The sequence below is a fragment of the Hemitrygon akajei genome, unplaced genomic scaffold (genome assembly GCF_048418815.1).
Source record: "Hemitrygon akajei unplaced genomic scaffold, sHemAka1.3 Scf000077, whole genome shotgun sequence".
NCBI lineage: Eukaryota > Metazoa > Chordata > Chondrichthyes > Myliobatiformes > Dasyatidae > Hemitrygon > Hemitrygon akajei.
The window spans coordinates 1,465,972-1,478,233 of record NW_027331963.1 but is presented as its reverse complement, the minus strand read 5'-3'; the positions used below and the strand labels follow the sequence as shown (position 1 = coordinate 1,478,233).

Below are 12,262 nucleotides of genomic sequence, written 5' to 3'. Positions count from 1 at the left end.
CTATATATTTAATCCCTTTTTGGAACCAATTATGTAAAAGTTTATTATCCATTGTAAAAGGAATAAGCCTATTTTGAATTAAAGTTCTTTTTAATAATAAAGATTTCTTTATCTCATCATCCATATTTACCTTATTCCATTAATCAATCAAGTGTCTTAATATTGGAGATTCTTTTTTTTCCTGTATCCAATTGGATTCCCATTTATATACAAAATATACAAAAAATACAGTATGTGCGGTTGGGAGACTGTAGGTCTGACACGGTGGTCAGCAGCACAAGAGCGCCACAGGGAACCGTACTCTCTCCGGTCCTGTTCACCCTGCATACATCAGACTTCCAATATAACTCGGAGTCCTGCCATGTGCAGAAGCTCGCTGATGACACGGCCATAGTGGGGTGTGTCAGGAATGGACAGGAGGAGGAGTATAGGAAACTGATACAGGACGTTGTGATATGGTGCAACTCAAACTATCTGCGTCTCAATATCACCAAGACCAAGGAGATGGTGGTGGACTTTAGGAGATCTAGGCCTCATATGGAGCCAGTGATCATTAATGGAGAATGTGTGGAGCAGGTTAAGAACTACAAGTCTCTGGGAGTACAGTTAGACGAGAAGCTAGACTGGACTGCCAACACAGATGCCTTGTGCAGGAAGGCACAGAGTCGACTGTACTTCCTTAGAAGGTTGGCGTCATTCAATGTCTGCAGTGAGATGCTGAAGATGTTCTATAGGTCAGTTGTTGAGAGCGCCCTCTTCTTTGTGGTGGCGTGTTGGGGAGGAAGCATTAAGAAGAAGCACGCCTCATGTCTTAATAAGCTGGTAAGGAAGGCGGGCTCTGTCGTGGGCAAAGTACTGGAGAGTTTAACAAGTACTGGAGAGTTTAACATCGGTAGCTGAGCGAAGGGCGCTGAGTAGGCTACGGTCAATTATGGAAAACCCTGAACATCCTCTACATAGCACCATCCAGAGACAGAGAAGCAGTTTCAGCGACAGGTTACTATCGATGCAATGCTCCTCAGACAGGATGAAGAGGTCAATACTCCCCAATGACATTATGCTTTACAATTCAACTGCCAGGACTTAAGAACTTTTTTTTAAAGCTATTATTAATGCTTTTTGAGCTAGTGATTTAGATGCATATCATATTATTACTGAGTAAAGTATTGTATGTAATTAGTTTTTGCTACAACAAGTGTATGGGACATTGGAAAAAAATGTTGAATTTCCCCATGGGGATGAATAAAGTATCTATCTATCTATCTATCTATCTATCTATCTATCTATCTAAGAGGGACACCTCACGTCTTAATAAGCTGGTAAGGAAGGCGGGCTCTGTCGTGGGTAAAGTACTGGAGAGTTTAACATCGGTGGCTGACCGAAGGGCGCTGAGTAGGCTACGGTCAATTATGGAAAACCCTGAACATCCACTACATAGCACCATCCAAAGACAGAGAAGCAGTTTCAGCGACAGGTTACTATCGATGCAATGCTCCTCAGACAGGATGAAGAGGTCAATACTCCCCAATGCCATTAGGCTTTACAATTCAACTGCCAGGACTTAAGAACTTTTTATAAGCTATTATTAATGCTTTTTGAGTTAGTTCTTACTGAGTTAAGTATTGTATGTAATTAGTTTTTGCTACAACAAGTGTATGGGACATTGGAAAAAAGGTTCAATTTCCCCATAGGGATGAATAAAGTATCTATCTATCTATCTATCTATCTATTGGTAAAGTTTGGAATAAATATTGCAATCCAGGAAATATATTCATTTTTACAGCATTAACTCTACCTATTAATGTTATTGTTAACATCATCCAGTTATCAAGATCCTCTTTTATTTTTTTTTAATAATGGCAAATAATTTTGTTATATAAATTTTTACATCATTATCAACTCTAATACCTAAATATTTTATCCCATCTATTGAACATTGAAATTGAGTTACTAATCAACATTGATTATAATTTCCTTTGGTAAGGGGTAAAATTTCACTTTTATCCCAATTTACTTTATACCCTGATACTTTCCCATATTCTTCCAATCTAAAAGATAATCTTTGCAAAGATTGCAATGGGTTTGTTAAATAAGTCAATTCATCATCAGCAAATAAATTAATCTTATATTCTTCTTGATTAACTCTAAAACCCCCAATGTCTGAATCTGTTCTAATTAATGCAGCTAATGGTTCAATTGCCAATACAAATAAAGCAGGTGATAATGGGCAGCCTTGTCTGGTCGACCTCGTTAAGCAAAATGGTGTTGAAATCTGACCATTTGTAACTACTTTAGCTTGAGGATTAGTATTTAAGGTTTTAATCCATTATATAAAAGATTTTCCTAACTCATATTTTTCCAATACCTTAAATAAAAAATCCCATTCCAATCTATCAAATGCTTTTTCTGCATCCAAAGCAACTGCCACACTCATTTCCTCTCTTTTTTGTGCCAAATGAATTATACTCAGTAACTGGGTTATATTATCCATTGATTGTCTGTTTTTAATAAAACCTGTTTGACCCATATGTATTAACTTTGGTAAATATTTAGATATTCTATTACATAAAATTTTTGCTATTATTTTATAATCTGTATTCAACAAAGAAATAGGCCTATATGATGTTGGTTTTAAAGGATCTCTATTTTTTTGGCAACACAGTTATGATCGCTGTTAAAAAAGATTGTGGGAGTTTATGCATTCTTTCCACTTGATATGTTAATTCCATAACAGGAATTAATAAATCTTTAAATTTTTTATAAAATTCAGGAGGAAAACCATCTTCTCCTGGGGATTTATTACTCTGAAGTGATCCTAAAGCTTCTTCAATGTCTTTTATTGTAAAAGGCATATCTAATCCTTTCTGTTCTTCCAAATTTAATTTTGGAAGGGTTATTTGTGATAAAAATTTATCTATCTCAGCAATCTTACTTTGTGATTCTGATTGATATAGTTCAGTATAAATTTTTTTTAAAGTTTCATTAATTTCTAAAGGTTTATAAGTAACCTTGTTTACACTTGTTCTAATTGCATTTATTGTTTTAGAAGCCTGTTCTGTTTTCAACTGCTAAGCAAGAATCTTATGTGATCTTTCACCTAATTCATAATATTTCTGTTGTTACGTACCCGTGACACATGACAGTGGTACCCTTGTCACGTGACCGGGGTTGAAGGTATACTGGACATGAGGTAATGGTGGAGTGATGTCATTTTCCCGCCAGTAGAGGTCATGTGACAGGTTTTTTCTACAGGGTATAAAAGGAAGACCCACCCTGTCAGGTGGGGCAGTTCGTGGCTGGATTTGCCAAGATGACTTCATATCACTGTGTGATTTAATGTGATGACGCAGTTTAGTTAAAAATGAAGTTTTATATAATGCCTAAAGTTTAAAAGGTCAGAGCCAACGGTTTCTTTGCTAATGGCGAGTGAAGAGAAGTTTGGAAGATGCAAATCGAGGAAAATCGATTTTCGACGGTGGATTGATTTCAACCTTGTTTGATCCTCATTCGGAAGGATTTTGTTTACTATTCTCGTGATAGTCTCCGCTGGAAATAGCGGGAGATTGAGAATAGTGTGGAAAAGAGGTCAGTACCTTTAAACCGTTATATTTGATAAAATTCGACATGGGAAAATTCGAAGCTGGGAATCGAAGGACATCGACGTGGAAGAGAATTTACATCGCTTTAAAAAAAGTCTCTCCTTTTAAAAGTACCGTGAGCTTGTGAACTTTCGGCATATCGTTCTAAAGAACTGTTTTCTTTCGGCATATCGCTTTAAAGAACTGTGTTCTTTTCAATACTGCTTTAAAGACTGTTTGGGACTGCAAAGCTATTAAGAACTGTTTGAGCAGCTGCCAGCAGCTGGATTTGGGTCATTGTTTGAGTTTGTTTACTTTTGAGGGGGTTTGTTTTCAGTGTTTAATAAACGTGTTATTTGTTATGAAAACCCTTGTCTAACTCATTTATAATTATTGTTGCCTGAATACGTAACATAATATGCGGGCTACGTCCGGAATTGAATCGTTTGAGTTAAAAATGATTTTTGAATTTTGAGTCGGTGTTTTGGTAACGGGGATTGCTCGATTCTTTTTGTTTGATTGGCTTGTGAGTGGTATTCGGCAACGATGAATATTGATGAGTTTCTGGATTCGCCAGTCACGGATTTGTTAGCGAAGGTGAAAAAAACTGAAGTATCTGAGATTGCTAAGAGATTGCAACTTAAAGGTATTTTGTCGTCTACATCAAAAGCTGTAATACAGAGAAAAATCGCGTCTCACTATGTGGATTCGGGTGTTTTTGATGAATCGATTTTAGAATCGTTTCCAATAAGTAATCCGGAGATACAGTTGCAAATTGAACAAATGAGGTTGGAACAAAGTAAAGCAGAGTTGGAGCGTTATAAATTGGAATCTGACCAGAAGCAGAGGGAGTTTGAATATGCAATGGAGAAATTAAGGTCTGAGAATCAGTCTTCTGATTCTAGAAAACCGTTTGTTGCTAGCCAAGAAATTAAATTGGTCCCTCCATTTAGTGAAGCAGAAGTGGAAAGATATTTTCAACATTTTGAAACTATTGCTCGGATGTCAGACTGGCCGAAAGATAAATGGTCAGTGTTGTTACAGAGTGTGATTAAAGGCAAGGCACAGCAAGTTTACACAGTTTTAACTGCTGAGCAAGCATTAGATTATGATATTGTGAAGACAAATATTCTCAAAGTGTACGAATTGGTCCCAGAAGCGTATACGGAAAGATTCAGGAGTTTGAAAAAGTCTGTGGAAAAGACTTATGTGGAATTTGCCTATGATAAAGTTATGTGTTTTGAGAGATGGGTTTCTTCTAAAAATGTAAATGAGGACTATGATACATTGAAAGAGCTGATTTTGATGGAGGAATTTAAAAGAAGCATTCCTGTTGAAGTAAGGACCTACTTAAATGAGAGGGATATTGATAAATTGCAGGACTGTGCTAGATTCGCTGATGAGTATGTTTTAATCCATAAGAATAAATTTCCTCAGGGTAGAATTTTTAAGAGGAAAAATAATATGGAGACTCAAGGTAAATCAGAAATTAAATCAGAGGTTAATGAGAAAGGTAAGGAGGAAGGAAAACCTGTGAAGGAAAGACAGTTTGGTCTTATTTGTAACTATTGTAAGAAGCCTGGCCATGTAATAGCTAACTGTTTCAAATTGAAAAAGAAAGAGAAGGAAGCAGTTCCAGAGGCTTGTGTGCAACATACTGAAGCACCTGTAAAGTTACAGGGTTTGGTAAACACAAATGAGGATTTGTTAGACTCTGACCAAGTTAGAAAGGGATATGATCACTTTATAACTGAAGGGTTTGTATCCTTGAAAGAAGGATCTACTCTGGTGCCAATAAAAATTCTTAGGGATACTGGAGCTTCTCAATCACTGATGTTAGATAGTGTGTTGAAGTTTAATAAAGAGAGTGATACGGGTGAGGTAAATCACATAAGAGGTGTTGGAAGTGATTTTATGCCTGTACATTTACATAAAGTAAATTTAAATTCAGGGTTAGTTACAGGATTTGTTAAAGTAGGATTACAGCATAGCTTACCTGTGAAGAGTATTTCTTTATTGTTAGGTAATGACTTGGCAGGTGGACAAGTTTTTCCTGAAGTGCATTTGACAATGGAGTCAGAGGAACCAGAGGCGAATTCTAACACAGATTCTTCCTGTGTTGTGACTAGAGCTTTGGCTAAAAAAATTGATGTGCAGAATGAGGTTGTTACTCATGACTGTTCAACTCAGGATTTGAGTTTTGAGGATGTGTCAGAGACTTTCTTACCTTCGTTGTTTGAACAAGGTTCTGGGAGTAAGTCTGACTATGAAGATTTATCTCTGTCTCGGAAGGAGATGATAGCAGAGCAGAATAGAGATCCTGAGATTATAAAATTAAGGGAACAAGCTTTACTAGGTAGTGAAATTGAGAAGGTGTCAGTAGGACATTACTTGGAAAAAGGAGTGTTGATGAGGAAGTGGAGGTCGCCTACAATTCCTGCAAGTGAGGAATGGAATGTTGTTAATCAGGTGGTTGTTCCTAAAGTTTATCGGAATGAGATTTAGACTTTAGCTCATAGTGTGCCTTTAGGTGGACATCAAGGGGTAAGGAAAACTGTGGACAAGATTTTAAAACATTTTTACTGGCCTGGTCTAAGAAAAGATGTGGCGATGTTTTGTAAGACGTGCCATACTTGTCAAATTGTGGGTAAACCAAATCAGGTTACACCAGTAGCTCCATTACAACCTATTCCAGCATTTGGTGAACCGTTTTCTAAAGTTATTGTAGATTGTGTTGGTCCATTACCAAAGACAAAAACTGGTTATCAGTACTTGTTGACTATCATGTGTACTTCGTCTAGGTTTCCAGAGGCAGCACCACTTAGGAATATAAAAGCTAAAACTGTGACAAAGGCTCTTATAAAATTCTTTACTTATTTTGGATTGCCTAAGGAAATACAAACTGATAAAGGTAGTACTTTTATGTCTGGATTGTTTCAACAGATAGTTTATAAATTGGGAGCTAAGCAAATCACTTCGTCTGCATACCATCCAGAATCGCAAGGTGCCTTGGAGAGGTTTCATTCTACTCTCAAGAATATGATTAGGACATATTGTGTGGAGAATGAAAGTGACTGGGATGAGAGTATAAACTTACTGTTATTTGCAGTAAGGGAATCGGTACAGGCATCTTTAGGTTTTAGTCCATTTGAACTTGTGTTTGGACATAGAGTTAGAGGACCTTTAGCTTTATTGAAGGAACAGTGGATTAGTAAGGAAGTGCATACTAATTTGTTGGACTATGTTTTGAAATTTAAGGACAGGTTACATAAAGTTTGTAGTTTAGCCAAGGAAAATTTAAAGTTGGCTCAGGAGAAAATGAAAACTTGGTATGATAAGGAAGCTAGGATGAGGATGTTTAAGCCTGGAGATAAGGTGTTGGTTCTTTTCCCAGTGCAGACAAATCCTTTACAAGCTAGATTTCATGGACCTTATGAAATTGTGTCTAGAATCAATGATGTGGATTATGTAATAAAAACTCCAGATCGTAGAAGGTCAACACAACTTTGCCACATAAATATGATTAAACCATATTTTGAGAAACAATCTGATACTGTGACTGTTGTGGTTAGTGAGAATGAGTTGGATTTAACTGGGAACATGATAGATGATTCATCTGACTTTCATTCTAAATCTAACATTGTTTCTGTTAGGTTACCTAATTCGACCATTTTGGAAAATATGGATGAGAAATTAGCACATTTACAGCTAGAGCAGAAACAACAGATGAAGGAATTGATTTTTAAGTATAAGGATTTGTTTCCAGATGTTCCGAGAAGGACTACTATAGCTTCACATGATGTAGATGTTGGAGATGCCAAACCTATTAAACAACATCCATATAGGATGAACATGGAAAAATGTGAACTTGCTGAGAAAGAAATTGAATACATGTTAGAGAATGATATTATTAGACATTCCAACTCGAATTGGAGTTCGCCATGTGTTATGGTGCCAAAACCTGATGGTAGTATTAGGTTTTGTACGGACTATAGGAAGGTGAATGCTGTAACGAAAACAGATGCATATCCAATTCCTAGAGTAGATGATTGTGTAGATAAGGTTGGAAAAGGTCAGGATGAAGAGGTCAATACTCCCCAATGCCATTAGACTTTACAATTCAACTGCCAGGACTTAAGAACTTTTTTTTAAAGCTATTATTAATGCTTTTTTTGAGTTAGTGATTTAGATGCATATTATATTATTACTGAGTTAAGGATTGTATGTAATGAGTTTCTGCTACAACAAGTGTATGGGACATTGGAAAAAATGTTGAATTTCCCCATGGGGATGAATAAAGTATCTATCTATCTATCTATCTATCTATCACAGCTGTTTACGATTTACGTCAACGATTTAGATGAAGGCATTGAGAATAACATCAGCAAGTTTGCTGATGATACTAAGCTGGGTGGCAGTGTGACATGTGATGAGGATGTTAGGAGAATTCAAGGTGACTTGGATAGGCTGGGTGAGTGGGCAGATACTTGGCAGTTGGCGTTTAATGTGAATAAGTGTGAGGTTATCCACTTTGGGAGTAAGAACGGGAAGACAGATTATTATCTGAACTGTGTAAAGTTAGATAAGGGAGAAATACAAAGAGATCTAGGAGTCCTTGTTCATCAGTCACTGAAGGTCAATGAGCAAGTGCAGCAGGCAGTGAAGAAGGCTAATGGAATGTTGGCCTTTATTACAAAGGGAATTGAGTACAAGAGCAAGGAAATCTTCTTGCATTTGTATAGGGCCCCGGTGAGACCACACCTGGAGTATTGTGTACAGTTTTGGTCTCCAGGGTTAAGGAAGGACATCCTGGCTGTAGAGGAACTGCAGCATAGATTCACAAGGTTAATTCCTGGGATGTCCAGACTGTCTTATGCAGAGAGGTTAGAGAGACTGGGCTTGTACGCGCTGGAATTAAGGAGATTGAGAGGGGATCTGATTGCAACATGTAAGATTATTAATGGATTGGACAAGATAGAGGCAGGAAATATGTTCCACATGCTGGGAGAGGGCATGATTTGAGAATAAGTGGTCGGTCATTTAGGACAGAGTTAAGGAAAAACTTCTTCTCCCAGAGAGTTGTGGGGGTCTTGAATGCACTGCCTCAGAAGGCAGTGGAGGCCAATTCTCTGGATGCTTTCAAGAAGGAGCTGGATAGGTATCTTATGGATAGGGGAATCAATGGATATGGGGACAAGGCAGGAACCGGGTATTGATAGTAGATGATCAGCCATGATCTCAAAATAGCGGTGCAGGCTCGAAGGGCCGAATGGTCTACTTCTGCACCTATTGTCTATATCTTTGGCTCCAGCCTGTCTTGTGTGGGGTGTATATGGATGGATATATCTGTGGTGTAAGGGGAATTGTTAGTCAGTTAGTGGATTTGGTGGGAACTGTCACAGACTGTTCCCGTTTGAGCGACTAACTAAGTAAGCCCCGGGTGCTTGGAATAAAGAGTTTGTACCGTACGGTCTCTGAGTGACTTTATCCGGATTTGACTTCCACAGAATAGGAGTGGTTTTAAAGGGCTGGGCTGCTAGAAGTTCATTACCAGACCTGGAGTGATTGCAACTGGGTCTGACAGAGACATAATTGGTACTTATGGGCACATTCAGTCTCACTCCTACTATATCCCACCTTCCCTTATACAGGTATGTAATGTCTAAAGGACCAGTGTTTGAGTAAATGAGACTCACCAAACTTTCTCCTGACTGAATCAATGGAATCTCAGAGTCTCGAGTCAGAAGGGTTCTCTCCAGTTAATGCTCTCAGTCCTCAGGCTGGTTCACTTGTTGCTGTTCCCTCGTCTTCAGCCGTGGTTTGCTTCTTGTTGGTGTTTTTCTTCCAATGAACCTCACACCGCAGGTCTAACTTTAACCAGAGAGACAATGAAGTACAATAACAATAAAAAGGAGAACCAAACATTTCTGGTTAATGTTACTAAGAACAAAACAATATGGGATAAGGAGCAGCCATCATGCAGTCAGGAACAGAATTAGGTGATTCAATCCATCTGGTCTGCCCCACCATTTAACCACAGCTGATTTTCATTCCAACACCATATTCCTGCCTTCCTCCTGCAACCCTGAGCTGTTCAGCAATCATCAATATGTTAATCTCTGTCATAAATATACCCAAATGGCAGCTTCAACCAACCTCTGTGGCAACAAATTCCACAGATCAGACATCTTCTGGCCAAATTTTTTTCTCCACTCAGTTTTAAAGGGAAGCTTCTTTATTCCGAGACTTTGCTGTCAGATCACAGTCTAATGGAAACATGCTCTCCATGTCCACTGTATCCACTCTTTTCAGCATTTGGTAGGTTTACTTAACCAAACATCCCCCCACCACCCCCACCGTCCCTCCGAACTCCATTGAGCACAGGTCCAAAACAATCAAATGCTCCTGATACATAACGCCGAACATTCCTGAGATTATTCTGTAAACCTTGTTCACAACAACTGTACTGAACACATTTCTAGGAATAACAAACTAATTGGCTCCAAGGTAATTTGCAGGGAAAAGTTGTGGTTACTTTATTGTTCAACTATCACAGAGTGAGCCATTTCCACTACCACATTAAAACCGGTACATTTCAGGAAACATAAACCAATCCAGAGTGAATATAATAAAAAGAAAATGGAATTACCAAACTTCTCAGCATGTAAGGAACAGCTGTGGGGAGAGGAACAATCTTTACAATTCAGGTTAATAACATTTTGTCAGGATGACTTCATTTTCAGTTTTTAGTGCAGATCTCCAGCAACTTGAGATTCTGCCCGATTTCCACCACTTTATCCAGATTTGACTTCCACAAAATGCGAGTGATTTTAAAGGGCTGGGCTGCTGGAAGCACATTACCAGACCTGGTGTGATTGCAACTGTGTCTGACAGAGTCATAAATGGTTCTTCTGGGCACATTCAGTCTCACCAACTATTTCCCACCTTCTATTGTAGATAGATAGATACTTTATTCATCCCCAAGGGGAAATTCAATGTTCCTCCAGTATGATATCACATAAACACAAGACAGACCAAGACTAACTGACCAAAAAAACCACATAATTATAACATACAGTTACAACAGTGCAAAGCAATACCATAATTTGATAAGAGCAGACCATGGGCACGGTAAAAAAAAAGTCTCAAAGTCCCAGATAGCCCATCATCTCACGCAGATGGCAGAAGGAAGAAACCTCCAACGTGGCAAAACTTCCCGATGCAGCCTCTGGAAGCACCCGAGCACAGCCAACTGTGAGTCCGTCCGAAAACTTCCGACAACTTCGTGCCTCCGACCAGCCCTCCGACACCGAGCACCGAGCACCATCTCTGCCGAGTGCTTCAACCCCGGCTCCGGCCACCAAGCAACAGGCAAAGCCGAGGATTCGGGGCCTTCCTCTCTGGAGATCTCTCCGATCGCTCAGTAGCAGCGTCAGCAGCACAGGCATGTCAGAAGTTTCGCCAGATGTTCCTCCGTGCTTCACACATCCGTCTCAATCAAATCAGGATTGTGCACGGCCCCTACTTACAGATAACGGATATTCCTTACTGGAGTGGCCGCTGCGCCCTGCGTCGTCGCGCCGCCATCTTGATGATACAGGTATGTAATGTATAAAGGACCAGTGTTTGAGTAAATGAGACTCACCAAACTTGCTCCTCACTGACTCACTGGGAACTCCAAGTCAGCTGATTCAGAGTTGTTCTCTCCAGTTGATGCTCTCAGTCCTCGGGCCAGTTCACTTGTTGCTGTTCCCACGTCTTCAGCTGTGGTTTGCTTCCAGTTGGGGTTTTTCTTCCAATAAACCTCTCACCGCAGGTCTAACACTAACCAGAGAGATAATGAAGCACATAACAATGAAAAGGAGAACCAAACATTTCTGCTTAATGTTACTAAGAACAAAACTCACTGAAAATTAAACGTTGAAGCCAAATATAATCATCTCAGTGGACAATCTTTTATTGTCCCTCACACATCACAAAACAATATGGGATAAGAAGGAGCCATCATTCTGTCATGGTAATACATAAGACACAGGAACAGGATTAGGTGATTTGATCCATCTGGGCTATAAACGTGCAGGAGCAATGTGTGGTTAAGTGCCATGCTCAAGGATACAACGCACTGCCTGGCCTGAGGCTCAAACTCATGACCTTCAGATTGCTTAACCACTCGGCCACATGCACATCACAGAAACCACTCTCCCCCCTAGACTTCCCAGTCCCTCGGTAAAGCAGGCAGTGAAAACAAAGATCCCCAAAACCTGGGACGTTCTCCTTTCTCACCCACCCCAGTCCAGGAGAAGACACAACAGCCAGAAAGCTCAAGGACAAATGTGAGCAGCCTCAGGAAGCGTGGCGAGTTGGGGGAAGTTAACGGGACTCAGTGACCAATGTCAGATCCCCCAACACAACATAGAGGAAGCATCCTGACCCACCCGGGGACTCTGAGCACACACCACGTCATCTTGCATCACAAAGTGAAGGGTAGGGCTGATCGACGGTAAACAGCCTCATGTGACCTGTTGGTGGGTCTCCCATTTCAGCTCTGCGGAAATAGACAGCCTGGGCTCCAGGTTTGGATCGTTCAATGCAGATTAAGTGAAGTCGACACATTTTTGACCAGCCCAGATAATCAGAAAATAAATGAGTAATTGGTCCTCAGTTCGGGGCTCACGGTCAACATC

At 39.6% G+C, this 12,262-nt stretch overlaps 1 protein-coding gene across 3 annotated transcripts in view; it reads right to left on the bottom strand.

The window, feature by feature from the left end:
- The window catches only part of LOC140722439 (uncharacterized), a 32,879-nt gene that overhangs the window by 17,592 nt on the left and 3,025 nt on the right, over nucleotides 1-12,262 (bottom strand). The window contains exons 2-3 of one of the 3 annotated variants that reach the window (XM_073037183.1): nucleotides 11,224-11,402; nucleotides 9,275-9,449 (exon numbers count right to left, since the gene is read on the bottom strand). The gene's annotated coding sequence lies outside the window, so the exon portion shown is untranslated. The remainder of the gene's footprint in view (nucleotides 1-9,274; nucleotides 9,450-11,223; nucleotides 11,403-12,262) is intronic. The other 2 variants (XM_073037181.1, XM_073037182.1) reach the window with 2 other exon arrangements.